This window comes from Gymnodraco acuticeps, unplaced genomic scaffold (genome assembly GCF_902827175.1).
Source record: "Gymnodraco acuticeps unplaced genomic scaffold, fGymAcu1.1, whole genome shotgun sequence".
Lineage (NCBI taxonomy): Eukaryota > Metazoa > Chordata > Actinopteri > Perciformes > Bathydraconidae > Gymnodraco > Gymnodraco acuticeps.
In genome coordinates this window covers 323,796-342,163 of record NW_022990224.1, presented here as the reverse complement: position 1 = coordinate 342,163, position 18,368 = coordinate 323,796, and the positions used below count along the sequence as shown (strand labels likewise).

At 42.1% G+C, this 18,368-nt stretch overlaps 1 protein-coding gene across 2 annotated transcripts in view; it reads right to left on the bottom strand.

Annotated features, from left to right (window-relative positions):
- The window catches only part of pparab (peroxisome proliferator-activated receptor alpha b), a 38,934-nt gene extending 20,923 nt beyond the window's left edge, over positions 1 to 18,011 (bottom strand). Inside the window, exon 1 of one of the 2 annotated variants that reach the window (XM_034218677.1) lies at positions 17,786 to 18,011. The gene's annotated coding sequence lies outside the window, so the exon portion shown is untranslated. The remainder of the gene's footprint in view (positions 1 to 17,785) is intronic. The other variant, XM_034218678.1, reaches the window with a different exon arrangement.
- Between the last annotated feature and the right edge of the window lie 357 nt (positions 18,012 to 18,368).

Below are 18,368 nucleotides of genomic sequence, written 5' to 3'. Positions count from 1 at the left end.
AGTAGAGGACGTGTGCATGCTTAAAATGTTTCTGCCGTCAGTGCTCCCCTTGAGTCTATTTTAACGATCTGATGACAGACAGACGTGAATGGTATTCAATGAAGAAGCAACATAAAGTATAGATCATATTGAAGCATGGTTGAAAGTATAGCTCATTTACATTTAAACCCTTCAAGAAGGAGGAAGAACCCTCAAAGGTCCATACTACTTCCAGAGTTAGCAGATGGCTAGCATAACCAAACAAGACCAATTACTAAAACATAGACGAACATGTAATAAATATAACAGCACAGCAACAAGACCTGGCTCAAATTCTATCACATTGTATAACATTGATGGAGATGGATAAATGGTGCGCCATCCTTTGGAGCACATTGTCTAAAACAACTCTGAGTTGTTCAGAAGCGATTTAAGTGTAGTCGTTTATTGTATGGCAGAGGTGGTCAGTGTAGCTGCTGCTAAACTGAAAACACATGTTTTAGCACACTTTCAGCTTTTGCAATATATCAAAAAGGGAACTGGATGGTATCTTGGTATGCATGTTCTGACACATGGAGGTCAAGAATTTAAAAAATGCGACATGTTAATGTCTAAGGGCTGGAGCCTTTGGAAAAGACAACAGAGCAAGTGGTAAAGACAGCATTTTTTTAACCAGTTATCCTCTCCATGTTCAAAACAGGGTCCAGAAATATGGAAAGGTACCACAATCGTCAAGCATCACAGCCTGGGGGAACTAAACTGAATATAATGTAAAGAACATGAAGATTCCCACCGGTTAAAAAACACTACATGAAAAGGAGCCTGGTGTGAGCAGACCGCTTTACTGGGCTACTCACTCCTCAATACACTTTGAATTCTGAATGGAGGCAGTGTTAGCTCTAAAGCAAACCTCTTTAGCATTCAGCCTCTAGCTCCTGACCCTCAGGACTTCCCTTAGAGGACATCCTGTTACGTACACTCACTTCATTCAGCACTGTCTCATCATAACCCAGCTGCAAGAGTACAATACAGAAGCTTCTTGGCTACAGTCTGCCTAACCCCCATTTGCATAGGGAACGGTATGATCAAGTGGTAAGAGATACATTTGGACTTACAAAAACACAAACTGCATGCATGCCTTGCTATTCGAATAACATACGACACAAGTCCTTTCCTGAACTCATGACCCCCTACCAGCAGCTATAAAGTGTACAAAGTTGTTTTGCCACCAACATACAAAAAGACAAAGTAAACACAGAGATCTGCTTAGCTGCAGTCTGCGGAGGTCTTGTGGATTGAGGCAGAGACACTCTGGAGAGGAATGCCTGTTTAGCTATAGTACAAGGTCTTTATCAGAGAGACAGAGTGAGCTAGTGAGATAGAGAGAGAAGAAAACAACAGTTCCTACGGTAACAGCAAGCCTTTGTTTTTAAGGTCAAGACCTCTGTTGTGTTCACTCAACCAACCCTGCTCACACACTGAGAGGAAGATGGGCAAGGTCATACGTGTTTGTGCCGTTTGGGGCGGGAGTTAGGGCCCAAAAGGGGGTGAGCGGGGGGTTACAATGACAAAAGACTACTAACCAAGGTCGTCATGACAATGCCACTGCAATGCCGACACACGGATCACGCTTTGAAATCGGCGGCAAAGGGCGGGCACGTAAAGAAAACATAGAACGATTAGAAATGAATATCTCATCATCAAAATCAATAAACCCCATTTTAGAACTTGAACATTAGCAAGTCTAGTAATCACATGGCCGGATGTAGGAGTGGGTCATAAATAATCCATACTGTCCGATGGATTTCTGCACAGTTGCTAAGCATGTGCACCCAGCCCCCCCATGTTTTGATCATCCATCGCAGTGAAGACCCATATTAGACAGACAGGCCGTGAAGCTGCTCTTAAGCTGAGGCAGAAAAACAGGCTCTGAACGCAGACGGCCTCCTACACTCTCAACAGGCAAGGACACAGAACAGCGTGAGGCTAGTTTACACAGCCGTCTGAGATCTTCAAGAAAATGATCTTTAAATCCCCTACACCTTTGAGCAACACACTCTCAGAAGTTATAACTCACCAAGCATTTTCATGCTATCTGCTCCAGTTTTATAACACAGCCTCCATGACGAACTTTTGTCTCTTAGGAAACCAATAAAGCTTTATATGCTTTCCAAATCCATCAAATGATAAGGACAATGCTCGGCAGAGAGTTTGATGGCAAGAAAGCACAGATAAAGCTGGCAGAACACTAAGACATGAATGTATGGGCTGTATGAGTGTATGGGCTTGTCTCAACAAGGCGTGGAAAATAAACATTATTGAAATCACAGTAGTCCTTCCAAGTACGGGAGAACATACCTTGGCAAAGAGAGGCGACAGAGGAGGGATAAGCTGTGTGCATACTAACTGTCTGTCTGCAGTACTGCCTCCAGTCTTTACTATTTGCTTTTTAAATACAAAGTTGATAAGTATAGTTTATAGAATGTGAAAACCCAATCACAACTTAGGTAAATAAAATGCTGCTGCCCTACCTTTCTCATCCAAAAACTTGACGTTTTCGATGCAATTTTAGTCAACATGACACGCAGCTCTTTCCTCAAGTTTGTATGATCATTCAGTGTGTGTGCATGTGTGTGCATGTGTGTGTATGAAAAGGCAGACACAGGTTAATGTTTAATCCACCCATCCTGTGGTCTGAGTGCTGGCAGGCCTGTCAGAAGAAGGGCCCCAGGGGCTCTAAAGGTGGTTGGGAATATGGTCTGATGGGGCTGACTTGCCAGCTCCGCCTGTCAATGTGTTTAAAGAGTTCTCTCTATGAGCTCAGTCTGGACCAATCCCGTAGAGTAAACACTCCACGGAGCCCTTATCACTCAGAGCTGATACGCTGGCCGGCGCCCTCTTATCATTATGGACATTGAGCAAAGTACAGCGGAAGACATTGGACTTTAGCTGCAGCCTGCGACAGATGAGCCATGTGATAGCTAACAGGTCAATCGTTATGCTATCAGGTTACTTACCCTGTCTATTCAGGGTCAATGGCAGTTATAGAAAATAGCCAATTTATCTGCTATTTTTAGACTTGAAAGGTCAAAAACTATTGTGTTGGCAAAATCATTGTTATGATTGAATTTAAAATACATGCTAAGGTTTGTGTTTGTGGATGTATTATTTCCACATTTCCAGACTCCTATTGCATTTGGCTTTGACAATATTAAATTTGTGTTACAACGTGATGCAGATTCACTATTTACATGTAACCTAAAAATAACAAAACAATGGTTTGTAGGAAAGAGAGACTCTTTTACTGTAACCATGTCAGATTTTTCAAGCTACTGAAGCACAGAAATCTTGCCTGCTAAATGATTGTATGTATGATAATAAACACAGAGTCAGTTGCATAAGCCCAAGCAGAGTTTGACCCCTGCATTGACAGCGTGTTCAGTTTCATAACAATGAAATGTTCAGACACACTCATAAGACAGAAATCCATCCGCACCATTACACCCTGCAGAAGGTGCAATGTGTCCGCGTATCATGTTATAATAAAGGATGTGCAGTGACCACCTGACCCTTCATATGGCTCTTTATAGCCCATCATTATGTGTGTGTGTGTGTGTGTGTGTGTGTGTGTGTGTGTGTGTGTGTGTGTGTGTGTGTGTACATTGACCTAAAAAAAAGCTACATGTTTCATCTGAACTTGTTTTTTATCTTGAATATTTGGGCGTAGGTTTAGTTTGAGCAGATCAGGGTTTCTAAATATTATTTAAAATATGTTTAATTGGACCAGTTGCCATTATCTCGAAACTGTTTTCTTTCTCATGAGTCTGCAACAGATGTATGGCTGTTTACTTTGCCAATATACAGTATTAAGCATTTGACCCCATAAGTATTAGATAAATATAAGTTACCAATAACCTGTTAAACACTGAAGGACAATAGGCTGCATGCTGAAGCATTGAGAAAGACATTAATGAAGCAAATGACTTTTTAGAGCATATGGTAAATGTAATTGCATGGGACATATTTGTCTGCAAAAAAGTGGATTTGATCAACTTGATAAGACTATATTCTGTGTGATCTTTGCTTTGATTCTGATGTGTCAGCAACAGTGAGGACATATAGAGAAATGTCCTCAGCTGCTATGCGACCTTGACCTGCAGTTCAGCAATGAGCTACCCCAGTGTGTTACAGCTGAATAAACAGCAGGCTCGCCCAATCGCTAACAACGCTGTCCTTAAGCAACACATCCATTCGGTGCCAAGCGATGGCTGCTGGCTGCCACTCTGCACTTATTTCCAAATCAGGCGCAAGGATTAATAAGGTCACCATTTCAAAACCTCCATGCAGTTCATCCAAACTGTACATTTCAGAAGGGATAAACTGCTGCAATCTTTTACAGATACTTTTTTTCCACTTGACAGATGTAGGGCTTGGGTAATAATAAGTGACAGTTACATTTATTACACTGGGCCAACAACACAATCAAGTGCACTTATAACCTGTTTTGCCATAATTGGTTTAATTGGGTGTCATAAAGCTGTATTTGAGTATTTCAGTAATCATGTACTGACAAGCAGCAACTGGACAGCAGAGCTGTACACTATTGTACAAACATCTAAGAAGATTACAGTATTTAGCCATTTCTGCTGATGTGTGTAAAATGCTTTGTACTCATACCTTATTTAAATATGGTTGTTACAATTATAAAGAGTAATTCTAGGGTTCAAAAGTTTGTAGGCTTGAAAACAGACAGGCAATATTTAAATATCACTCACCACATTAGTACAGACTCATTATTTGGGAGCACATTGTCATCTACAAATACAAATATTCCACCAGCACAATTTACATATCACGACTAATGCCAAAGAGAAGGGAATGTTCAAGAGAGCCTGTACTCTGCCAAATAACAACACCATCGACCCCTTTGGCAACAAGTGGACATCAGAAGACAAAGTTCAGTCTGTAGGCCTCTGAACTTTGACTGACAACGAGCGCAGCGCAGCCAAGAAATATCAAACATTGTACATGCTGAGGCTTTGTTTAAGAGGAGAGTACACATGTTACAACATTACAGGGACAATTTAAATTCTTAACATGATGCTATCATCTGCAGGAATAACAAATCTTATAAATTGAGGCTGAAATTATGAGTCAAATGCTAAACTTCAGCTAGTTCTGGCTTTATACTGTAGTTCATTTTATACATATGGGTTTTGGATTGTTGAGTGGTCAAAATGATCAACTTAAAGATTTAAAATCACTACTTTTGATGGGCTTTTCTTTGAATTTCCTAAAATGTTAGAGAAGAAAAAATGTATCAAACAATCTAAAGATTTAAAAAAAATACTCACTACCAGCAGCTCTACTCTAATAAGGCATCAGAAAGAGCAGTCTTCAACCCTTCAGCTTCACCTTAAATCATCTTTGCACTGGGTTGGCTCAAGAACTTTCCAGAAAATGTTTTAGGGGAGTTTCTGCGTTACTGGCAAACAATATAAAGGGGAGTGTCAGAGTGCAGAAATCACCAAGTGAGATGAGAACAACATGATGCTGGAATACATTTCTCTCTGCGCAGACAACTGTGTGTATCTTATTACATTTTCCAGCATGACACTGGAGTCCTGAGTTCCCCTTTTCTGGCTGCCAAACCAGCTACGTGTTTGAGGGGAGGCATGCGCCACACTGGTCAAACAACTCTGATTGGCTTCTGTAGTGGGATCACTGAGCATTACAACACATTAAACATTTGATTTTGGCTTCCTACATGCAGCAAGTAGGCAGAAGATGCTGGTTTTATTGATGTATTCAGTATTTTGCCTGCACTCACTTCGCCATCACCTAATGAAAATACCCAATATACAAAAATATTAGCTGATGGTTGGGTTGTGTCTTGTAGCAATCATTTTCCTTAACATCTTTTTGTTAATTAACACTGTCAATTTCCATGCAAATGTCAAAGGTCTCTGATACACAAAACAAACAAAACGGACATAAGATGACGTTAAAACCGATGAACGCATTTCTGTCTTGGCTTATGAGAAGAGTTGAAAGAGAGTGTGCTTCAGCGGTAATAGAATAAGAGCGGGAGAGTAGATAAGTCCCTGGATGGGTCATTGATGAAGATTTCTATAGGCCGTGGCTAACAACGGATCAGGATCAGAAGCCATTGACTGCATTTCAAATTCGACAATGAGTTGGTCTTGGAAAAACAGGATGTTTAAGAGATATGAGTCTCACATAAGAAGTTAAAAAAAACCTGGATTGGAGGTGACAAAAAGGATGATGTTAGAATCTACTTTTTTCAAAAGACTGAGAAATTCCTCCTGTGCAGTCCCCACGCACTGAGCTTACATACAGCATCCCTCCACAGTCAATCTCGGTCCAGAGCAGCTTACTGTAAGTCTGGCTGGAGGGGCTCAATCATATTCAGCCCAGAAGGACTTTATTCCTAAGGAAGGATCAGAGGGGAATAGACCGGGCTCAGAGGAAGGTCGAAGCAGGGCGATAGAGGACACAAGGAGCAAGACAAACAGGACTTACGAGTGACGACAAACAGCCGCAAAGACCACACTCGGACTGGAAATAGCACGGTGTACAAACACTGAGTTGCATGGAGTGGGTGTGTTACTACAGGTACCAACAAAGAAGGTGAAATATGACCCATGAAGTTCAGTTTAAATAACACATTCATGAGTTTGAGGGTTTATAAGATGGCAAAACACTGCTCAGCTGAGGGATTCTACAACTCATCACAGTGCTAAATATGTAGGTACTCTATCTCGATGACTGTGAAGGAAAAGAAGAATAACTTGAATAACTACATAGTCAACTACACCAATGTGTGTGCATTAGTTTGACTGAGACCCATTTTTGCATTGCATTATGGCATGAGTGGCATCAATTACACAAATGAGGAGGTTGCATTTTGTAAGGACTATTCTATGGGCTCAGAACAGTCTCATGATACACACATGCACACAGAAGGAGTCACACTTGTATTTCCGGATCCACACTCGTGTTTTTCAATGCACACACACAAATGTGTTCCGTTTCATATACATGTAAATAAAATCAAAATACAGGAAAAAGTTTTACATATGTATTTTTGATCCACACATTTGTTTTCCGTTTAAAACCTCTGAACCTGCAAACACAAACCGCTTTCTGTGCACGGATCGCTGTGCATTCGTGTGTGGGTTTTTTGAGACTCCCCTGACGGTCAACCGATTCGTACTTGTAATTTTTTCTATCTATAGCCAATCAGATGTCTCCTCCATTCTAAGCCAATCACATGAGCGTGCCCCACGAGGGTATGATTTATTGCGTTCATGATGTAGCACTTCATATACGCATTTTGCGCTGTCCGGAGCTGACAGGTCCAAGGAGCCTGCCTGCAGGCGCTAATCTCAGGACCGAAGGACCGTAGTATAGTCGTCTTTATTTTTAGTGTATGTTAAGGTAGGGACACACCAAGCTGACACCAAATAACTCACACAGACGGACCCGACTGTTGTGTCGCCTCACGTCTCCTGCGTCTTGGCCAACAGTCGCACTGGAACACACAGCAAAGACTTCAGCCGACAGCCAAGTAGCACGTACGAACTGCGCATGCGTGAGTGGCAATAACTCTCCTTACCAGCAGGCGGCGGTAGTGTGTATTCGTCATTCAAAAGAGGCAACAACCGGAAGACAGACTGTGTGATACACCAAGAGAAGAAGAACAGACTGCGTGATATAAACAAACAACAAATAGCATGTGCGTTCCATTTCCACTCTACAGCGAGAAGCTCATGGGGCTTTCCCGAACCTGTGTCGAGAGCTGGAGTTAAATTAAATCTCAGATTTGCCTTCTTAATAGTTTGTTTGGGTCCCTCACTTCCGTTTCGCTTCTCATGCACTGATTCACTAGCTGAACAGCCAATCAGAGTGATTTATTTGACCGACAGCCTTTGGTCGATTGCCGAGCGATCAAATGCGCATGTAGAATCGGTAGGTTTTCGGCCAAAAAAGTGTCGGCACGGCTAAAAAGACACGATGGTGCGGGACACACCAATCTGAGTAGGCCGACAGGACGCTCATCGTCGGCCTGACATCCATACGACGGCCAAAATCGGCTTGGTGTGTCCGGGGCGGTTACGGCTGTATGTATTCCCTGTTTCTTTTCCCTTTGGTTCCTCTACCCAGGTGTGCTGCATTAATGTAACGAGGTACAGACGAGGTGCACCTGGGGAAGGAAGTGCTTAAAAGCTCCAGTGCAGTAGCAGAAGAGGGAGGCCTCTGGTGTGGGGACTGCTGTGCTTCTGCCTCTCATCCTAGGATGGATAATTAAACATTTGATGTGTTATAATAAATCCTATGGATTTGATGATTTTAAAGGTGTCTTTCGTGTTCTATTTGGGTCAGTGGTGGAATTTTGTTAACCCCATAGGGCCATTTTAAAGGTGGGGCATAACAAATGGGGACTCGTCCGGGATTGAATGTCCATGAGGTGAGGTTTGATTGATTGATTGATTGAAAAGTTTATTAACAGCTTGTATATTGGGTACAGTACAGTACAGCTCAAAACATACAATTGTTAAGGGGATGCAGACCAGAGAAAGACTTTCGTCTTGTTTACATCAGGGTCCCCCATTTCCAATTCATCATGTCATTTAAGACATATAAGACATATAAGACATACAGATGGCTTATTTACAATTTACATACAGGTGGTTTTTTTTTTTTTTTACATACAGATTGCTTGTTTACAATTTTCATTTTAGATTTCGTTCTAATACATCCTAACCGGACATTTAAGACATACCAAGTCTACAGATATACAGTTAGTAACAGAGTCTAAAATGCGAGTATATACATAGATGGGGGGGGGGAAGCTGTCCATTGAACGACAGGTTGAGATTTGTACCATTACCGGGGCCAGTTTTGCAATGCTCTCCCCCGAAGGTGCTCTTTAAGAGAGGTTTTGAAGGTAAGTATAGTTTTACTTTCCTTTACAGTTGTGGGAAGAGCGTTCCACCTTGATGTGGCATAATTGCGATTATATATGATATTAGGTCAATTTGTAAGCATTTGTCTGTATCTAGTGGCCGTTTGCTTTGTGGAGTGATTTTGTTTGAGTTAATGTGTGGTTGTTGCTGTTTGTTTAGTTGGGCATTTAATTGTTTCACCAGCTTGCAATTTCAGTGTGGAGCACCCTGGCTAGTTAGTCACCGGGCAGGTTTGAAGATCTTGCCACTTTTTTGTTTTGCCTTTCTTATTTTTGGTGGTAATCCTGAGTGGGGGTACGCTTCAGTGTATGGCTTTAGGCTATATCTATGGCCTTCGGTGATGCACTGAGTTCAGCGTTTAAAGTCGCCTCGAGCTCGGAAAGCCACTGAAGACTAGCTAGGTTAGTTAGCCATCTCCATCAACAGCTCAGGGTTGGGGTGCCTCACTATTGCTTGTTTTCCCAGTTTTTGCACAGCAACTTTTGACTCTACTTTTTGTTTGGCCACTTGTGGAGCTATAATAAATGCACGTTCAGTAACTTGTGGTATGTGACTTTAGGTGGTGGTATCTGCAGTCCACATTAGTTGGGTCAATTTCGGGTTGCTGCTTAAGTGTAAGTGGGCAACATTGTGTATTTACTACAGTTGACCATGTGTGTTGTGGTTGTTGCAGTCCACTTGTTGGTGGTCACTTGTGTGTTGTTGTCATGTATTTAATTGTAGCAAATTAGTAGTTTAGTGTGCTCATACCGGTTCGTCAAGTGAGCTTGTGTTGCTGGTTTCCTGCATCCATCACAGTAACTTGTGCATGTGGTTGGAAGATCACATGGTGTCCATTTTTGTGTTGTGGTAGTGGCAGTTCACTCGTGTTGGATCATAGTGTTGCTATTAGTGAATGGCAGCAACTTTGTAGTTGGTCTACTTGTGGTGATCCTTTAGGTCTGTGGCTGTTGCACTCCACATTGTGTTGGACATGTCTGTTACGATTTGTGTGTTGGTAAACGCAGTAACTTGGTTTGGCTTTTTAGTTTTTTTGTCACCTCATGGTGGTAGCCATTTTGTTTGAATTAATTTGGCTACTTGTGTGGCAGCATCTTAGTTGGCCCTGTTTTAGAGTTTGAAAATATCTTGTCGTTCCACATTTGACCCAGGTTGACACCTTTTGTCAGCAGTCTTTAACCTGTTGTCTGATCTAATGCATTTATATATTGATATATTAAGTTTGGTGTGCTTAAGTGTATTAGCTGCCTTGCATACAGCCTTGATAAAAGTCACTGAAATTCCACATTAATTTCAATGAATAGAATAGTATGGTGTTAGTTTTCTATTTATTCATTGTTTTAAGGGTGGAGGTGTTACGGCTGTATGTATTCCCTGTTTCTTTTCCCTTTGGTTCCTCTACCCAGGTGTGCTGCATTGCTGTAACGAGGTTCAGACGAGGTGCACCTGGAGAAGGAAGTGCTTAAAAGCTCCAGTGCAGCAGCAGAATGCTTATGCCCCACCTTTAAAATGGCCCTATGGGGCTAACAAAATTCCACCACTGACCCAGAGGTGCACCTCATCTGAACCTCGTTACAGCAATGCAGCACACCTGGGTAGACAGAGGAACCAAAGGGAAAAGAAACAGGGAATACATACAGCCGTAACAGGGGCTTTATATGAGATGACAGAGAGCTTTCAGCTCCGATTATTAAATCAAAGAGGCTTAATGTTTTCAATTATATTACTTCACTATAGCTATGTGGACGGTGTCAAGGTCCAATGTTGACAAAATGAATCAATAGCGGGTGTAACTAAAATACACAAAGTCTTTATTTATATATATATTATAATTAATAACAATAACAATATCAAATATTGTATTCGCCTGCTTTTCCTGTTCGGAAAGTGGCGCTGTACTGAGAGTGGCGATTTTATTTTGTAATTATATAATACTTGTAATAATGGTGCGTTCACACCGGACGCAATGCGAATAATCGCATCACTGTGTTTATACGCCTCATTCATCTGAGTCAGCTTCTTGAGCCGTATCTGGCCGTGCAACACTTATACACTTGTCAAATATCTACTGTATGCAGAAGTGTTATTTTAAACACATTAAGTTGACGAAACACTTGAATCAAAGGTAATTAAAGTCAGATCCACTCATGTCTTAGATGGGGCAGTGATATCATAAAACTGTTAATGTACGCATTCAAACACTCGGTAGTTTTTTTTGTACCAGCTGTTCTGTATTGACCTTGCAGGTGCAACTACGTTGCTTTATCCTGGATTAAGTGTTTATGTCATGGATATTTAAAGTTTAACTTCTTCATATTTGTCTATTATAGTTTACTTTTCATGTATGACGTTGCGCTGTCAGTACGCTTGTCCATGTTTGTGATTGGTCAAATGTTGCTCACCCCGTCCCTTTCATGTGAAAGCGCGCTCGGCCGGACAGAGAAACCCTGGGTTGATTTACCGAGTTGATAACCAGCGTCGTAGGCAAACTTGCCAACCCTCCGGATTTCATTGCCCTCTCCCGGTTTCTTCCCGGGGTCATATGTCTCCCGCATTTCTCCCGATTTCTGACTAAATCAGATTTACTCACGACTGTTTCCACTCGGACTTTAATACAGGTACACCATTGTTTGGTTTCCATGGTAGTGCGTCTATTTGGTAGTGCGTGCAACTGAAAGTCTGAGAAGATAGTCACAGAAAACAGAACAAGAATGGACAACTCTACCCTCTGCTCACTCATTTCCTGTAAAATACAGGTCCAGCCCACACATATGCTCCATCAAGGATGGTGCTACAGGCAGCGAGGCATTGCACTTACAACTACAATAAGCATGTGTAGATGTTTCCCCGCTGCGAGGCTCTGGCGCTAACAGTTCTAACGGCCCGTCCACACGGTGGCGTGCGTTGAAGCTTCAACGCTTCTGCCCATTCACTTTGAATGGGGTGACGTCACGCTTTGCCGAACTGCATTGTGGGAGCGTTGCTTCGCTTTGCTCTCTTCAAAAGTTGAGCAATGTTCAACTTTTGAAGCTTCGGCGGAAGCGTCAGCCAATCATATCATATGCCAGTACAAGCTCTACCCAATCAAACCGCGTGCTTGTGTGTCCGGGGTGGGAGATTCATGTGATTGGTTGTTGGTCGAGTTTCAAACAAGCTCACCGGCAAGCTTCAACGCACGCCGCCGTGTGGACGCTGCGTAACAGCTTGAAATGCTCCCAATTTCTGAGGTCTCAAGGTTGGCAAGTATGGTCGTAGGACCGCTTAGCGGGTTCTCGCTTGTTAGGATTAGTTAAGCCAGATAACTCAGAGATATCCAGGTTCTGTAGAACTGGCTTCGTAGTAGAGGCCACTGATCGATTAGGCTAAGCTAACCTGTAGCTGCTCCCTCCACACTCACAACAACTTCATACAGACATAAATAAAGCAGTATTCGCCATACAGGAAACACACATTTAAAACGGTGTTGCCTGCTGTTTTTGTGTACAGAGGCATTCATTAATGGTTCGGAAAGTGGCGCTGTACCTTAATAATATAACATATTATATTTGCGTGCATTTCCTGTTCGGAAAGTGGCAAAGTACTGAGAGTGGTGTCCTGAGATTAGCTCCATGGACCTGTCAGCTCCGGACAGCGCAAAATGCGTACATGAAGCGCTACGTCATGAACGCAATAAATCATACCCTCGTGGGGGCACGCTCATGTGATTGGCTTAGAATGGAGGAGACATCTGATTGGCTATAGATAAAAAAAACTTTTTTCTGTATTTTGATTTTAATTACATGTATATGAAACGGAACATATTGTTCCGTTTCATCGGAACATATTGTGTGTGTGTGCATTGAAAAACACAAGTGTGGATCTGGAAATACAAGTGTGACTCCTTTTTGAGGATCATGAAATACAAGTGTGAATCCTTCTCTGTGCATGTGTGTATTATGAGACTGTTCTGAGCCCATCTTGGTCCTAAAGCAGTTTAAGAAACATCCGATTTTTTCGAAACTTTTCCTGTTTTCCATGAATTTTTCGTTGACAGGCGTTGAGATTCAGATAATATTGCATCTCGTCTCACCATTCGAGTGCAGCCATCTGGAGCAGCTGTACACACATTTGTGTCTAACTGCGTTTGGGAAACACTTAAAACCTGTATATTTTCTTTTTTGGGGGGGGTTGCTTTGACAGATGAGGAATAACAAAATCGCAAATGAACCTAAACATTCGATAACAAGGCAGTGTTAAACTTGTGTGTTGAGTGTTTAAAATCGGTGGAAGAGGCTTTTTGCAATTACACTCTCTTAGCCTCTTTTAAATGCACACATAGCAAATGTCAGATTTCGATGACAGTTACTTGTCTTACACATGCTCTTAAAACTATACCGAATACATATTGCAGGTGGTGGTGACCCAGACTCAAAAATAGGTCTGTGGAACATTATTCTTGTTGCTAATCATATTTACAACACATCTCTGTGTGGACCCGCAACAGAGACGCATGATGAACTCTTGAGACTCAGCACTTGAAGACAGAACCTGAAAGTCCTGTTTGAGAAGCTGAAGGGGGAAAACTCTGAACTTGTTTCTTCTTCTAAAAGTCTGTCACACCAGGCTGTGAATGCACCCAGGCAGAAAACTGATTACAGGTGTCAGGTTCCTGCAGACACAACTGTCAACATGCAGGAGAAGAGTTGGACAGAAACTACTTATAGAGAAAACAGCATGGACATTTCCCATAAGTCTGACTCAAAGGGTAACGGGATCTCTGCCCATGCATTGTTAGAGCATGGGCAGACAGTTTGTTGCTAAAGTCATTTTGCATGCATTGTGCATGAGAGATAACGTTATCTTTAAAGCATTGTGTGCTACGATTACAACAGCAGAGCTTGATGATGAATTACAAGCACCAACCGACTCACGGTCACCACACCTTCAGAAAAAAACATTCCCACTTGCAAGTAAAATAAGGTTCTGCAGATAGAGCAGGTAAGATCCAAATCCTCCTAGTCTAGTGGAATCTTGGGGGGGGAAGCATTGGTGGAAATATCCACTGTGTTTGCAAAAAACATAAAAATGGTTTATTTAAATATTCTTCATTTTTGAATGACACTATCCGATTGTCTTGATTTCGTGACTCCACCCACATGGACAATATTTGCTATTACTATTTGATCAGGGTTCGGTGCATATTTCGATTTTATCTCTTGGAACATTTCTGGAAGTGATTTACTCCTAAGTCTAAAGAGGAAAAAAATGATGTTTTTCTGGGTGAACAGACACAAATAAAAATAACTGTCACTTTGTCAAACATAACGCCATACTGTAACTAATGCATGTCTAACCACACTCATCAGAATGATAAGGTGGTTCTGAGGCTAGACCTTTGAACTTTGACCACCAGGTAAACTCCACGTCAATGTGAAAACTGGCTTTAAGGATTAGCAAGTAAGGGTGGGAGGGTAAAGGTCCGGTGCATGGAGGACTGAGTTTTAAGTCTTCAGATCAACTGCAAAGTCTCAAGTTTAGAAAACATGGCAATAAAGCGCGAAACCTCAACATGCAACTTTCTAATCCTAACTAAATGTACATGTTCATTTAAAAAAAGTAAACAAACTTTCACCATGAGTCGCTGTGGTTCAGCCCCAATGTCATATTACACTCAAAACAAAAGATCAAATTATTTAAGAAAAGTTGGAAGTTGCTTTTTAGCGCACAGAAAGAGTTTTAACTGTGCACTGTGCACTTCATCCTTCTGGGATTTCATGAAGAACAGCTCCAACGCCTGTGTGTATGGGAATGCCTCTGGTGCTGGTCCATTAACTGCCAGTGTTTCCCACAGATCTGAAATATACTTTGGGGGGTGGTGGTAGCGGGGGGGGGGTTGAGGTAGCGGGGGGGGGTTGAGGTGACGTGCAACAACATTAACCTTTCTGTTGGTCGCTTGTTAGCAGACCCTTCACGCGATGGCAGAGCGAACAGGTACAGGTACAGGCAGGGTCCATAATGATAGCCCTATAGTTTAAATCTACTACCCACACATGAACGTATGGAAATGGGTTACTATTTAAAAAAATAAATGTATTTATTAATGTATTTAGGAACCTATCCATGTGATTTTTAGTGGGGATCGACCTCAAATCCTCTAGGGGGGTCCAGGGGCATGCCCCCCCGGTAAGATTTTATTTTTTATTTTGGAGTTAAATGCATCAATCTGGTGCATTTTGAGGGGGAAATAAAGAGACTAGATCTATGGAAACACCTATATGAAACAGAACTGTATACATTTCAATAATCATAAAATCATGGCCATAACCAATAACATCCCATTTCCAATATGAAAAAACACTGAAACTTGTTTATTAATTTAGTTTTGGTTCATTTATAGTTGTGAGTGTGTCTGTGCTCCTGAATCAGCCTCTCCTGTCTCCCTCCTCTCCCCCCTCTCCCTCCTCTCCCCCTGCTCCTCTTTGACGCAGCAGCAAAGACTAGTTTTCTCTCAACAAGTTTTAAAAGTGTATCTTACCTTTTTTCACCTAGTTAACTTTTTATTTATTTTTTCATGCATATTTTACTAATCACATTACATTTCATTTAGCTGACGCTTTTATCCAAAGCGACTTATAATGACCGATTACAGGGACATTCTCCCTGGAGTAACTAAGGGCTAAGTGCCTTACTCAAGGGCACACCAGTGGTGGTGTTCCTGGCGGGATTTGAACTCACAGCCTTCCGATCTTCAGCCCACCTCACTATCCATTAGACCAATCACTACCCTCTCAAATGGAAATATGTGTTTACATAAATGGTGACGACACCGTTTGAGACCCACTGAGAACTTAGACTAAGTTAACTATCTAAACACTCAGAGTCCTTTACCTCACCTGAGCTGAGGTTATCCCGAGCTTGAATGACACACAGAGACCAATCAAGGGCTTTGATTTATGATCTGTATGACAGTGGCCATGTCGGCAGGCCACATCATGTGGACAGCCAGTCACCCTGTGTGAGGCAGGCCACTTAACAGGCCAGAAGGAGGCGAGATCAGAGCAAGGGAGCGAGGGATCATTGTCTACAAGTTAATCGATCGCAGATGGCGTCGTGGTCACGGACGAATAAAATAAAAAATAAAATTTATTAAAAATAAATAAATAAATTAAATGGGTCGCGAAATATACTTGGGCGGCCGTTAATATACCTGGGCGGCCCGCCCAAGTATAGTCTATGTGTGGGAAACCCTGGGTAGTATTTGGCAGGAAATGCAGACTTATTCACCTGTGAACGCATACTGAACGACATACATGCACATTTAACATTTACCTCACTGTATAAAAAAAGTAACTGTGTTGATAATAATAATAAAAAACAGGAATTATATCTGCAAAGTACTTTGTTTCAAAAACATTTTTTTTCACTCCTGTCGGTTTGGGGGGGGGGGCTCATCTCACAATGTTGCTTGGGGCCCCAAGTTGGCCAGGGACGGCCCTGCATATCAGGCAATTCAGCATAAAGCATAAGAAAGGACAGGTAAAAAGGTAAGCAACTGAAATTAAACCCTGCTACGTACGGGAAAGAAAGGCTGCATACCTATATTGTTTAGACTAGAGAGACGTCACAGGTACAGCAGGATTTGGCTCACATTTCACATTTGTCACACCTCAAAGACAGACTGCGTTATCAGTTCGCACAATGTCGCAAATGAAGTTATCTGAATATGAGGCTGTGTTTCTGACTGTGTAGAGCTCTGAACTTAAGTAAGCACATGGTTAACAACTACAGTTTCATTTTTCAGGCATTGGTAAATGAATGATATTGTAACTGAGTTCTTGTGAACCACTTCTGTTAGATATGAATGTTCACAAAAGGAGAGGAGTCACTGAGATGTGGAAAGATGTTTCTGTGTTATTCTAGCATTAACTTCACAGCACCTGAAGTTATTTATTAACCGCTGCTTTGCCTATTCGTCTATCTAACACTTTACAGTCTGCTGCAAATCATGAATCCCCAATCATAAACTATCATAAGAATCCATAATTTCCAGTCAATATTACAAGTATGTCCTGAAAGCCTGGTTCAAGTCCAGCTGGGGAACATGTTGGATGACACTCTGTTTGTTTCCCCCCATTTCCTGTCACATTTTCTTCATGTAATACATATTTTAAACTAGAAAACAGGTCCCAAACTCCATCTCTAAATTTGAGAACCTTGCCACACGTTGTAAACACACTACATTAATAATCCATCAGATTTTATGCAGGGATTATGCAGGTGCTCCTAGCAATAAAAGCACCACCAGTGATCCAGGCCAGGGTCAAGTGTTGACGCTCACTTATGAATCACACAGCATTGACCTTTTGACATTATTGTCACTGTCAACAGTAGGCCTACTGCCGCCTACACCACACATGTATGCTGAGGCCTCAATAACAAGCAAACTAACTGTTTCTTTTTAGCCGTTAGGGCAACAGTGCGCACAAACAACCCAATAATAGCCTTTGTGTTTAATGCGTGGCTTACTAACGAATAGAGGTGTTCACTATCCATGCTCAAACGCCACTTTTGCTGCGCAGGCGTGCAAACTGAATGCCTCTCCACAATAACAACTGTCTTATAATCACAGGAAGAATTGATCAATGTTTCCCAGTTGCCTGTAAACAATATTGGGATAGTTTTAGTCTTGAAAGTGCACAAACTAAAACTGGAGAACATGCTGCTTTTTGGGCTGCAACCATCTCTGCACATGGAACCAAATTCCCTCACAGACAGTCTCTCAGCTGCTGCAGGCGGGTGTATTTCTCTGGATAAAATGCCAAAACCAAGACATCTACCTTTCAAAAGACAGCCCACTTCCAAGCCGACATATCCTCAGAAATCTCGCTGGGTTGAGAAGTATTCTGCGCGAGATCGAGAGAGGATCGAGGAGGGAAAAAATAGTCCCCGACCCCGACCACGTCCTTGTTTGTTTCCCAGCAGCGCTGCCGCTGTCAAAAATCCCCCACCATGTCCATACAAAGCAGCTCCATGGATCTACCACCCGCAGGAAGTGGCGTCATGACTGACAGCTGGAGGAGACAGGGCGCACCCCCCCTGACACACCTATGGTTTCAGCGAATGGAGAGAAGGCAGCCGTTTCTCCTGAGACTTGGACGCCCCCTAACCACGAATGGTGACAACAGGGACAGGGGGAACAACGTGCTCAACACGCGATCAGTGCAGGAACAAATACCAGCAAATAAAACAGACATGTACTGATTGCAGAAATTGATTATTTGAGTGATAATCGTTTAAAGTAAATGTGAAGTCCAATTTAATGATATTAAACTGAATGAATTCAGGCTTGCAACATTGGATGCCACTGTCCTCCTCATGTAACTCTCCGCGGATCACACAAGTGTTTCCTTCTCTCTTGCA